At 29.4% G+C, this 15,002-nt stretch overlaps 1 protein-coding gene across 1 annotated transcript in view; it reads left to right on the top strand.

Annotated features, from left to right (window-relative positions):
• The window catches only part of LOC131841826 (poly(rC)-binding protein 3), a 123,453-nt gene that overhangs the window by 83,958 nt on the left and 24,493 nt on the right, over positions 1-15,002 (top strand). The window contains exon 3 of the mRNA XM_059190167.1: positions 11,544-11,587. The gene's annotated coding sequence lies outside the window, so the exon portion shown is untranslated. The remainder of the gene's footprint in view (positions 1-11,543; positions 11,588-15,002) is intronic.

The raw sequence follows: 15,002 nt of genomic DNA, 5'->3' as shown, positions 1-15,002 counted from the left end.
ATAATAATACCCCTGGTTTTTATCAATCGTTCAAAATTCTATAGAACAATTTTTTTTAAGATATTCATACTGCATGATGTAGTTTCTGCAGACCCTAATTTAGACTAAACATTACACTAAAATTATATAAAGTTATGATTACGGTATCTACTATTTTCTTTGTGTCTATGTTCTTTTGATATTAGTTATTTTTTCGTAAGTATAGGTACTTGCACTAAGTATATAATGTCATATTGATACTAAACCAAAAAGTAGGCAAATAATAAAAAGGAAAAATATCTATAAAAATAATTCGTAGGCTGTCATATAAGGGTATAAATGCAAGAAAAACTCGCATACAAAAAAAACCAAAAAGGCCTCATAGTTTATTTTAAATATTTTGCCTTTTTAATGTTCCATTCATAGTTTATTTTTGTTCGTATAGATATGCAGTTTTATTCTCTAAAATATTTATTATTTATAAAATACAAACATGAACATCCATTCCTCGTTCATTAAACCATTTATTCAAATAATTTAATATTATACCTATTCCATGTCTATTTATCATTGAATTAATATGTAAAATAAGTTTTAAAGGTAAGCACAAATGTCATTGTTTCTCATAGATACGACATGTTATACCATTCTAACATTTCTAACAGACGCCGACGGCTCACAGTGGATACGTTGTATGTAGTACCTTAATCGGATTACCTCACTCTGCAATATTAGGGTACCGACACGAGGGAAATATGTCTTATTACTACAATATGTTCATATTCACAATGCCCGAGATAAAATTTAATAATTGTATTATATACATATGTATTAATAGTGCTGTCTGCTTTTTGACAGACCACAAAGAGAATATTCTACTTTTTTGTTTATTATTGTGATCCCATTGTGTTCTAAAATCCTTTTATTTTAAGTGTAGTACGTACCTAATATAATAAATGAAATACTTAAGGTGTCAAGCCGGCTGTAATTATAAATAAAAATACCGTAAAGATATTTCAAGTCAAATAATCTTTTTAAAACTCTAAAATCTATTGTTGTAACTTACCAACAAAAAGTATTCATATATTATTTGGACATACTTCTTTTTTAAACTATCAATTATATAATTATATATATAGTTACGCATTTATGAATTTTACTCTTCAAATATTGAGAACACACTGACCACCTGGCCAACACGTGCCTAACACTAATACTAGGGGATCATAGCTAATACAAGATAAATGAACGTGATCTTAAGGGATTCTAGGAAAGATTGAGGTACTATGGTATCGTTACTCTCAGTGTGCTATGGCAGTTATACTTTTGTTATCTTTTTTGAAATTTAATATATCTAAATTAATTTATCAAAGAAGGCTATTATATAACAACACAACACGGCCAATAGGAAAGCAACATCTTTTAAAAATGTTGCATAAAGAAGGATTTTAATGTGGTCAGACGATTGCGCGGGTCAGCTAGGCCTCCAATAAAATATAATTATAACAGCAAAGTACAGTGAGACAAATTCACAGGCACAACTAGTGTATTTTTCTATTAAATATTACTTAAATAATTACAACCGAGGTGTTTACCCATTTGTATTAATACTGACAAAGTAGGTTTATAACGTATGTACCTTTATAATCCCAAGACGGGCGCTAACAGTTAACCAAAGCCTTTGTAATTATGTTCGGATTAAGATTACATATAATAATGTTCACTAAACCTTTAAATAAAACATCTCATATTACTAGACTTAGTTTTGTACTACTAGATTATCGCGACTTCGTCCATATTTTTACTGTGCAATGTTTATCTTTAATGTAACTCGGTTCTTCAAACAAACTGCCCATGATACTATTGATGTCATGCGTCCATACCCTGCTGTATTTCTTCTATTGAATGATATTTTACAAAAGTCTGCAGCTACAATATATAAGACAGGCATAGCCACGCACAATATATAAGCTTGATTTTGTATGAAGTTGTATGACTTCATACAAAATCAAACTCAGTAACATATAATGCAGCGGCTTAATAATAATAAGCCTACAGGCACGCAATCTTCCGATTGAAAAGACGACGTATGGTGGCACATTATAATTTGTACTATATATTGTAACTAAATATACATAAATATAAACTTAATATAGAGTATAAGTTCTTTTATGAGGCACAATATCCAGGCGCTGAATGACATGACATAGTCACACGGAGCAATTAAAACTTGTGTGAGAGTACTACGGAGACAGCGGTTGCAACATAATTAGGTAGCAAGCGTTATATCTAATTATATATGGAAGTGATCCTGAGAAACTCAAATAAATGAAAAGTCAAATGTTATTTATAACGATATACCATAATCACCTGAAAATAGTTTTTGAGACTTTTAAGCATTGTATGATATGGACGATTTTTTTTTATAATGGATTATAAAATGGGCTGTTTTTTTTCATAGAACTGCTCATTTAGAATTAATCTTTTCAGCCATTCTTTACAGCTTGTTTTACAAAGTAGACGGCACAATCATGAAAAATAACTTTTCAACAGGGATGTTGACTATTCTATGATTTATTTTAATTTGAATTAAAAATATTTTTATTCTACCTCACATTACTTAGATAATCTAAGTGCGATATCTATGGATAAAATAAAATAATTTCTCAGCAGATTAAATCTGTATATTTTGTCTATGTACTTAGCGACGTGTTAGCATTTGAAGAAGTTTTATATAAATATTGAACTATTTTCATTAAGTTCCATTTTCAATTGCTTGCACTATATAAAGCTTCTCTACGCTGTTCTCTAGCTTGTTACAATAACTTATCCATATATTTTAATTTATGCATGTGGTATTTTTTTTCTACCTCTGTCCATTTGGATATTCATTGACAATGTTAAATCGTTGAAGTAAAATGATACACGTGAACATATATAAAATCTAAAACTCATCTGCAACTTACGAAATATCAATAATAAAACATAAAAAATCTACTTGCAATTTGCTTTATTTCTATATAGAAACTATAGACTTTTTTAAGACTCAACGCAATATATCGATTTGGAAGCTTGCCTACTTGAATGCTAGTCAAAATAATATAGAACAAAATAAACATGTAAAATATAGTAACGTTACACTGGTACAATGAAATTGACTTTAGTCCCTCAAAGGTAGCTAATAGTGAGGTGTATTGTATTCTGACTGTCGAAACGTAAATACAAATAAACTGTCCCAATATTGTCGAGCGCACGAGCGCTCTAGGCACACAGCTTTGCAGTTATGGTTCCGAGAACATGCAATAAATAATGTTTTGCCGATGTACGATTGTATATGTACATATGTTGCTATTTTATTTTCAATCAATTTGAATTGATCGGCATTTGAATATTTTCTAGATAATATCAGTCGAATAATTTATTATCGAAGCCTAAAGCAGATATTATTTATACCTACAGATGAAAGGAATTAGAGTCTATTACGGCCATCATATTTCTTTTTAATGGATGATTATGGAATGGTACATATGCCTGCACTAACGGTTTACACTGGCGGGGCACCAGTGGAGGATAATATTATAAGATGAAAATGAGTGCAGGTCAGCTAAACCATCTTGACAAATTCACCAAGAATTGATCACGATGGTTTCCATGGGAAACTACGTGAAGTTTAGGTGGAGAAATTTATTTAAAATATCTATGAGCAAACGAACGAATGAATGAAAATATTAATTGTGTAAGAAATTTTTAATGTGTGGTTAGGATCACGTACAAATATTTACGAATGCTTTCAGCGCGATTTCAGTAGTGAACAAGTATAAGTTATTTTCGTAGTTTAAAACATAATACATATGAAGATAGATCAATATTAATATCAAATTTATTTCAATCTGTTCTGCTTTTGTTGTAAATAGGTAACAAACAGATAACGGAACAGTTACGAATTTGAATATTACTATGAATTTCCTTGCATTTTCAAATTATCTAAATTGCTTTTACAAACAGTATTACTTTCATATGTCTATCTAATGATTGTAAGTATGAATTGTTTTGCACTACACAGTCAACAATGAAGGTCGTCTTTTCCTTGGGCAAACACATTGTAGTTTGACGCACCCTTCTATTGTTACCTATTCCTATAGGTTGATATAGATATTTATAAATACGGTATCCACTAACTCTTGAGAATAGAATAAGAAAGGTGATCAATTATGCAAGCCAACTTGATAAATATACACAGATGCCGTTACCTTTATTTGTTTCGTGCGCCAAAACAATACTTTTCTTATTTCGGTATTTTTTTATTTAAGTTTATCAAAGAGGACGTGATCCATCAATCAGAACTTTTATCCCTGTACGGTTTATCTAAAAAATAATAATAGCTAAACAAGTATCTGTTTCTGTATTCTGTTTAAGTTTAATATTAGATTATTTAAATATTTATGGAATTACAAGATTGACATCCAAAATCTATAGTTTAAATTTTTTTATACAATAATAAGTAGTAAATATTTGAAATACATACATATCTAGCTACGTAAGTATAGGTAGTCTCTAATACTAACATTATTAATGCAAAAATGTGTGTGTCCGTGTGTTACCTTTTTACGACTAAACGAAACTTAAGGGGGTCTTCCTATGTGATGGGTTGAAAAAATCGATTTTTTTTTTTTCATAAATTGCTCCCTTAACATGTCTAGAATACGGTAGTAAAGCGATTTTAGAAAATTCGAAGTCGTTTTAAAGATACAGCAGGTAAAAGAAAGAGCGGTTCGGAGCGGTGAGTTGGCAGTTAGAGACCGGGCCTATTGTGTACCGTCGGCTTTATACCTGGCCTCCCTTTTATTAATATATTTGTTTATACAAGTTTAGACACGTTTCTACAGACTTAACCAGAAATTTCTATTGTTATAATATTTTACCGAAGTTATTTTAGTCTTGGTTGAACTTCGAAGAGAGCAGCAGCTACAAATTATTTTTTTTCATAATGAGTGGACGGAAAGGAAGTACGAGTGGAAATGTTCATCCTGGTCGTAGTAAAAAAAGAAAGTTTAGTGGAAACCGTTTTACCCACCAAAATGATACGGTATTTACATCAGCTTCGGCCAAAAAACTTAAAAATAACATGAACATGAATGTTCTATTTCGAATTTCGATATTGCATTTTGGAGTTTGTTTCTGTATTTGCTGCAATCTCTGAAATAGTTATATGTAAAACTTGTAAAAGTGACGTGTCTATTTCGCGATCAAGTTTCCGAGGCCTAGGCTTTGAATTCTTTGATTTGGACTTTCGCTCCTAAACATCTTCATTCTGGTCCCAAAGTTGTTGAAATTGCTAGCTACTTAGCAGTTATTATCTTTAATGAAGGTTTTCAAGGTATTTTAAAAGTTATGTCGATTATGGGATGCCCTGTTGGTCGTGAAGCCCAAGCGTATGTTGAGAAACGGGATGAAAAGCGAATCTTACGCTCTGAGCGGCGCGTAAGTGATGTCGTTAAACAAGCCAGGATTGACTCAAGAGCTGAACAATCTGCTTTAAAAGAGTTTCACGAGGAAGAGGAAGGAATACTCTATGGACCAGGCATCGCCTATTGAGAGTAAGTTGATATTTTAATAGTTTTTAACGGACTTGAAACTTTAAACGCGTTTTTCTCAAAACTGTGTTTTTCAAACTTTCCTCCATTGTATCTCAGAAACGGCTGGACCGAATTACTTGAAATTTACAGGGCACACTCAATATATGTAAACGCATGGAATGAACTATTATCAATCGAAAATTTTCAAAACTTCGATTTTTTTATAGCAAAAAACAAAAAAAAAACCGCCTAATTTGCAACTTTTATTTCAAATGTCTATCAAAAATCCAATTTTTTTTATATTCATTTGATTATAGGTCATTCCGTGCTTTTAAGCCTACAAATTAAAACGCCGTTTTTTTTTTTTTTTCAGATAAGTCGATCAGCCGGAATCGTGGAGGAAGTGGGAGCTCTTTTTTTCGAGGCGGGGGTGTTCAGAGCGCTGTAACTCTAGTTTGACTGAATATTTTTAGCTGAAATTTTATATTTATACTGTCCAAATATGTGTTAATAAATGATAAAAAACTTGAAGCTCTAAATATTTACTGGTCGTAGAAAAAAAATCCTAAAATATCCCTAAAAAACAGGCCGTCACATAGGAAGACCCCCTTAATACAATTTGACGTTAAGGTAGATTGTGACATAGACTATGCTTTACCTAAAAAAAGCAAACGAAGTCACAAGCTGGTAATATAACGCTATACCTTTTAACAATAACAATTTAGCCTAATGCATATAAATATACAAATATTCTCGTTCTCGTCATTATCAATATTGTAACAAAATACTACTATATCGACTTAAACATCAATTAAAATTAAAACATTTACATGATGTTCTTTTTCGTTACAAAATATATCACAATAATTACTTAAAATATTCTTATTATTAAGATTCCACGGAAACTTTTCTTTATATTATGAGTTTGTCGTTGACTTTACAATCTAGATAGGTACAATAAGAATACTTATAAAAACTCTTCTTAAATATAGTAAAAAAAATATATAGGTAAGTATTTAAAACTAAAGGTTGTGTGCGATACTGACTAATACAAATTAATTTTACCAAATATGTTTATGGTTACGACTAGTTGGTAGTTGACAAAACCACAAACACAAATTTATTATAATTCTCTATAATTTCATTCAAATGCATTAATAAACACATACACCAAAATTTAAATTAATAAATGTCACTAAAATTCTTTAGTTATGTAAACATATTTAACATTATTCATTGTTTGTCAAAATTAAAATTTGGTATCATACAGTTTGAATAAGTGTTCAAGGCATCATAGAGACATACTATCTTAGTTCTCTAGAATGGCAATTCCAGAAGACTAAGTTCGCATCATTGTTATCCAATAATTTCACTGTCAGACCTCCCTATAACTGAAATAAATATTACAAAGCAAGCTGCATGCTGACTAAAATAGGTGAGACTGAAGTACTCACTTTTTATAAGGTATACCTCTGTAAAAAATGGTATTCGGTAATATTTAAACAGCTGATGAATAATTTTAATGAAATAAATTATTCATCAGCTGTTTAAATATTATCTACATCTTAATTAGTTATATTTTCGCAGCAAATTTGCATTACACTAATACTTTTTATTGTAATTATAATATCTATAGCACTCCAGCGCTATATGGATACCCAATTGATTTGATATTTTATTGTTTTACATTAATTTATGATGTAAAACGATAAAATATCAAATGTTAACCTAAGATACTATCTATCTGTATAGCAAATTTCACTCCAAAATTATCGTTTTTATGCGAACAATTAACTACTGTAGGTACTAACTGCCATATCGGTAGGATTACTTTCATTCAATTCAATTCCCACCAAAGATGATAATAGTCGTAAGGTATTCTAATATCAACCGTATTACTGGATCGAAGAGGAATGCAGGATATCAACACTAACAGCTCACAGGGATTCCTGTGGCCAAATATCATTATCACATGCCCTTACTAACTGTATATATCTATACAGATACTATGTAAGTATTACAGACAATTAATATAATAGATATATACGGTAAATGTAGAATATTCATGCTAATATAATACCCTACAATTATGGAGGAATTGTTAATAACTATGAGGTACATAATAATATATTACACTGTCTTGTATGTATTATTCGTGTGTCTCGGAATTAAAGTAGTAAGGGAAATTAACTATTGATCTAATTTAATAATATTCCAAAGCTTATGTAAGGTATTATTACACTTTGTATATTTATTTATGATTAAATAATTTGGGATCCACTAATAACTACATATATCCAAATTATATACAATTGCAATTATGAAAGTAAAAAATTAAATTCTTACGAGATTCTTACTTACTAGAGTCCTTGTGCTACTGATTTTACCTAAATGTCGTTTAACTAAAGTTAGTACCTAATTCGTTTTATGGCAATTGCGTATTGTTTTACAACAAAATACCAGAGTCTGTTATAAATCTGCCTGAAAAAAGATTTCAATGTCATATAAAACACTTCCTTTGCAAAAAAGATTACTATAAAATTTAAGACCTTCATTAACGATAATAATGTTTTTATAGAAAAACTTAAAATTCATAGCGCTGACAATATTATCTGATTACACTAATAATGAGTGCGTAGCGATTTCTATGTTGATTATGCCTCTTACTTGTTATACCGTAATTATTTATATAAAAAAAACATCTATTCAAAAGAGCAACATACAAGTTTCTTGCTCATTCTTCTTGTGATGAATCTACATTCCGAATGAGTGGTAGAATCAAAATATGACTATTCAAAAGTGCTTGTGAGTTTATTTCAATAAAGATTATTTCTATTTCTATTTTTATTTCAAGCAACCAGTTTCGGAATGTAAATTGTTTAAATGAAACTGATTCTAAAATTTTAATGGAACGTACTGATTATCTGAAAATAATAATACCATAGCCATGGACGTTTTCGCTTCAGTAATATATTCATAATTATATGATGAAATTACATGCATTGTAGACACTAATTGGTTTTGTTTTATTAAATACTATTTTATAACGATAATACAGAGTCATATTTTATTAAAAACAGCAGGTAGCTAGAATATTTAGGCTGTTTTCTCTAATAAGGACGTTATGTTAATTTATTTTGAAAATTTATTAATTTTCAGAATAAATTGTCTAGAGTTGTTTTATTTACAGTACATACTCTTGTACGTAACTTATCATATTGTACTAAAATCATAAGTTAATTACATTTTTACTCGCGTAAGTAAAACCACAGGTAAAACTTACGAGTATAATACTATAATAGCCTTAAACATAAAGCTGTTGGTGAAATTAATGTCGTAAAGTTTCATGACTCACTAATTTACATTACGAAATTAGTGGTATGAAATATAAAGTAGCCTTAAAGTAAATCCTATACTATTCTCAGACACTAGATGGGTGTATAAAGGTGGTTTAGTACAGGTTTTCTTTGTTGTAATAACAATAATTCGGTATTAATTGTATACAAAATTAACCTTTTTATTTACATTATATATTATATTTCATTACTGTAGGTATACTTATTTCTGTTATAGCATGATAATATGTTTGCAAGGTGTTCTCGGGCTGTCTGTTTGAAATATACGACATGCCAAGGAAATTACAGGGTACAGGAACATAACACCTTAATCCACAGTAATGGCAACGCAAGAGCAAGAGAGCCGTCCCTCGCCCTTCTTTTTATCTTGTGATATATACTTACTCGTGTATCTATAGGCGGTGGTTAAAATTATCCATCAGGTGAATCATATTACCATTTCAAACAAAACGTAACTATATATGGACGGAGATAAGTATGTTTCTTAAAGTTATTAATGACTATTTCATTTTACTATCAAAACGAGCTTCTGGGATAATTCTACCAATCAATTCGATTTTTTATTCTGAGGAGATATTTTACTAATTAAAATTGGATCCATCGTTTTAACACCATTGGATTAATTCTATTGACAATTGAAGAATTCAAGACTAGATTTTAAGGTTGATTTTTGTCTGGAAGATATTGTTCAGAGCAGGTACTTACTTATATCTTTTAATAAGAATTTGCATGACAAAATACCACAGTAAAGATAAAACAATGAAATCTGGAGACTTAATTTAAAAAGAGACCGTTTTATATTAGGGGATTATTAACTTTAATTGGTTTCAGAACTGCTGTGAAATTACGCCTATTGTAACTTCCCTTCTTCCAAACTGTTTGCTTTCGGTGCAAGCTTATCGGAATATTTTAATTAAAATATTGTTTTGATCACATTTTCTAATACTGTCTATTTTTATCTTTAGGTAAATCTATTTTAGATTTCTTCCTAATGACAATGTATAAGAACTTCTTAAGCAATTTATACACCTCTTAGATAATGAGTTGCTACCCAGCTGATTATGTACCTATAGTGCATGATCAATTTCTTTTAAATATAATAATAATAAATTGTCTGGTAATATATGGTATCTGGTAATAGCACTTTATAACCCTATTCAATAATTATAAGGTATATATATATATATATATATATATATATATATATATATATATATATATATATATATATATACAATATGTAATGTATGTAATATATGCTTTTAAAAATCTTTTCTACGTCATTATTTTTAAAGAAAATAATACAGCAGATATTTTGCAGCGTATTTAATAGACGCCTGCAAAAATATAAGTTACAACGAATTTTAAATTTTACCACACACTGGTAACACGTAGATGCTCAACGTATTTCATTGCTCGTGGTACTATAAACAAAAGAAGGCTTTTATTATTTCATTTAGCTAACCCGTATTTTATTCTGTTAGCCTGTAGGTTTTTCATTGAGCTATGAAAAAAAACTTTACAAAAAAGAGCCCAAGATACAGGCCTGACCTAGTTTGGGGACTACAAATAATAGAAATATATAAAAATTTGTATTGTAGTAAATATGTAAATGTAAATCTCTATACAAATGTAAATGTTAATCTATGTAAATAAATAAATAAAAAAAGTTTAGTATTTTTAATTATACACCGAAAGAAAACGTAACATTTATTTTTGAAAGTGTAATTGTATTTTATTGAATGTAACACTGTTTTATGACTTAAAGAATATACATCATTTACATAAATAATAGTACTGTAAGTAATTCGGTACATATATTTAATACCATATTTTGTATCAATTATTTATATATTTAGGCAAATTTAAAATTCTAATTTTAAAAATAAAGTCCCCATTTACGTACCTACCTATCATTAAAAAAATACCATTCAATAAAAATATTACAATACTGTAGGATACAATAGTTTTTCAATCAATATTTGCATTATGTTACGTCTTGAGCTCCATTCAATTATTTCTGTTATGAGGAATGGCCGCTATAAGCTGGTAACGGCTACTTCTTTTGGAAACTCTTAGAAACGTGCCTAATTGGATCAACTTATAAAAATCATTGACTTATTCTCCAAATTAATAAATCTATTTAAAATATGCTCACCTACATAATTTATAATTGTAACAGACATATTATATACACTAATAACAATTGTAACTTGAATATTAATTTATGTTTTTAAATATTATATGCATATTTAAATAGTATACCTATATAAAATGTACTCGTACATTACCTAGAATCGTAATATTACTACAGTAGAGTTAGCAGTAAGTTACTATTGTAATCATCATTTATTAAAATAATACCACGAGGGTAGATAATATAGGTACACGTAGCTTTATCTATACTAGCCATATTAATATTATGAATTCAAAGCTGTCTATCTGTTTCTTATCTAAACAGCTGAATGGATTATAATGACACTTTATATTAATATAGATTAAAGATGCCGAGCATTGGGCATCTATTATCTCAAAAATGTTTAAATATTTTTTATTAAGTATATTATAAACGAATCCCTAATTCCTTTGGTCATGGCATACACGTTTCATATAAATTTTACTATTGTTTCAGATTAGTTTGTGGATCCTATTTGAGGAGAAAACTATTTGACTAATGTAAGTACATCGAACATTTTTTTATAACCGTATTTATTACTTGTATTATTGTTACAACAATTTGTATTATTGTTACGATTTAATATAATTTAAAATTAATTAAATTTACAATTAACCTAGTAGGTACAGATATATAAACGAAACAATCTGATATTCTCTAAGTATGTGACGTCATCACTTTAGGTAAGGACAATAATAAAATATATTGTCATAGAAATTTAATAATTAATTCGCGTCGCAATTTCATACCGAGGTCAAAATCTATACCATCAATCAATCTATTAACAATATTGACAATAGAGTAATCACTGCTGAACATGATTATAGAAAAAAATACATAAAATATTTAAGAAATCATGTAGATATGTGTATTAATATTTTTAAATTTATGTAATTTATGTTTATATTTCTATAATAATATCTCCCGTTTTGGGTGATCGATAAACTGGATGATTTTGGCTAAATAACAAAATTAAACAGATTGTAATTGTTAATTCTTTCACATAAACAGCGTGGTCATAAGAACCATTAAGTACGATAAATCCAAACTTATTTTTATGTATGTATTACGCTTCTATGCGGTGATGAGTCAGGAATACAGTTTTACCATTCCTTTTTATCTAAAGGGCGTCTGTAGACGCGCTTAAAAGAACAAACACACGTACCTGAATAGGTGCAAGAAAATGGAATATCAAAATAAAACCCTAAACGAAACCGCCTATTTAGCGTTGTTAACAGTGCACAGGTAGTAAAAGATTTGTCTCCTACGAGGATATCGAAGAATCTCTATTAGAAGTAGTAGAGACCCATACCATTATTGGGATAGGATCATCATCATGATCCTAAAACCCCCTTTAGGATCATGATGATGATATCCTTAACCAAAAATGTTAGGAATTATAAATTTTATCAAAATAATATATGTAGCTAACGTTATATATACCTATATGTAATTGTAATGCCACATAGGCTACATCGTAAGCTGATTACCGAATATACGTACTATGCGAGTAGTTAATAGTAGTTAGTAGTAGTTAATTCGTATATATTCGTATGCTACGTTTTCACTATATTTGTTACAGCACATTTATCAAAAAGAATAATGGTGCATGCTAACGACAAATAAAGCGATATAAAAAGTATATATCTATATAGTGACAGAGCATTACATAGTAAGCTCATAAAATAATGAAAAATCCTTAGAGACACGAATAGCTCTCAAAATGTTAAGTGAAATGAAACCGTGGGCTCTCGTCCCGTGTCACGAAGAAATATTAATACAGGCCACAATAGGGATTATAGCCGTTAGTAATATTTCACTTAGATACCTTAAACGTTGTCTAAGTAGTAATATATATTCAAAGTTACTTTAAGTAATTTACATAAGACACAGTATAATAGCTTCAGTGGTGTCCCAAATTTGCTATTATAAAATTAAGGCAAATTTTCAATATCGACGATAGACAAACTTTTAATTCCTCACTGACTGAGATGTAACGTGTATTGTAATATCTGATATCCATACAATAAATAATAATAATAGAATGATTGGAAAATATATCAGAAAGTTAAAAATAATTTATAGAAAACGTATTATTTTTAGCCTAACTAAATTTCAAAGTTACATTACTTCATTTAATTTTTATGTATATAGGAAATATTTTTAATGCAAAATTGTTGATTAAACATTTAATGAATTTGAAATAAATTAGAATAATACAGTGAGTAGATCACAATGAAACTTGCTAGATTTACCTAAAAATAGCAAGCTCTGTATTGTTTGCCAGTATGTACTGTACCCAAATTGTGATAAATTACTTTTACCTAGTTCCTTGTCATAATTTTCTTGTGTTTATCATTTAAGACAATATATACTTAAAGGAGCCGACTCAAGAAAATTACCATCAGTGAAAGGGTGATATATATATATATATATTGATACTGAATATTGGAACTCTTTTGATATTAATATATTTTATTTCTTTTTATTCTCTATTTAAAAGTATGAAACAAAATTGTATATGTCACTACACTGTCTCCACCAGTACCATTAAAATTCTTTTGTTTATAAATAGTTTTACTACAGTTTGTTTGTTATAAATATAAATTCTTGACCATAAATAGAACACAAAACATTACGTCATTAGATACATGGTGTCCATGTGCGTGGGTAATCAAAGGATAATCGGGAGACAAATGACCGTGGAGTATACTTAAGCTTATCCATCCAAGTGAGGATTATCCACTGGAGAGTCCTTCTTCCATTCTCCTAATGACAATAATCCTTACCTTTCGACATTTATCGGTAACAATTGTCCGTTGCTGTATCGGATTTTTCCAACATCAGTTTATTTTTGTAGCAATAATAAAGAAATCTATACTCACTTCCTGTAAAACATTATTAGATTCTTTAAGTTTTATCAATGAAAATAGGAGAGTGACTGCGATGGAATTGAACCACCTCAGAACTATTAGGTACGTCAGATCGATTTCCACTCGTTTTCTAAGAAATAATCGAGGTTCCAGTTTCTAGTGAAAGTTCTTACATAATTCCATGCTCATCATTATCACTCTCCACTGGTACCCCGCTAACGTATACCATTAGCGTAGGCGAATGCACTATACCATTACATTCAACTACAAAAATTACTCAAGTGTCTAGAATAGTAATTTAGTAAAATTCAATGGCCAAGACCATCATCTGATGGGAATGATAATATAAAACTTTCTATGTCAATTTACATTAAAACAAAATGTTTAAAGCACCGAGTACAAAACAAATTAATCCAATTTTAATCCAATAGATGGCGGTAGATTCCCCTATTGCTGCGTTCATTTCAATATATTAGGTACTCAACCCAATGTGGATATGTGTGAGCTGTTAAGTGTTATGTTCACCACTATGATAGTTAATTATATCTCGAAACCCAGGGATTATATTTGTTAAGAAAAATATATTCAATAATTTATTAAAACAATACCACGGAACAAGAAAAATATTTCAGGAAATAACAATATCAACAAATTTCAGTCCTTTTGTAGAATACTTTACAGCGTGTACAAGTGCGATTCATTAAAATAATACCCCAATGACACCGGGCTCAACGTAACGTGATACGCGGGCTTATACTCTGAATATATTCGTGGTGTCCATCACGAGATTATGCCCTCACTCGTGTGATCCATTATCTTTTATTGTGCCATGATCTATTGTGACAAGTTACGAAACTGGCGGTTTAAAAGTGAGATAAACCATTCCCTTGCAAAAGTATTTTGATGTAATAAAACAATTTATAATCCATAACCCATTGTATAAACAATAAAAAACATCAATCTATCATTTTATAAGCGAGGTTTCTGAAATAATCAAGTGATGCTTAGAATATATGAACTAACTAAGAGTCTATTAGCAATT

Source organism: Achroia grisella, unplaced genomic scaffold, assembly GCF_030625045.1.
Source record: "Achroia grisella isolate CSIRO2021 unplaced genomic scaffold, CSIRO_AGI_Agris_v1 utg1920, whole genome shotgun sequence".
Classification (NCBI taxonomy): domain Eukaryota; kingdom Metazoa; phylum Arthropoda; class Insecta; order Lepidoptera; family Pyralidae; genus Achroia; species Achroia grisella.
This window is presented reverse-complemented; position numbering and strand designations above follow the sequence as displayed.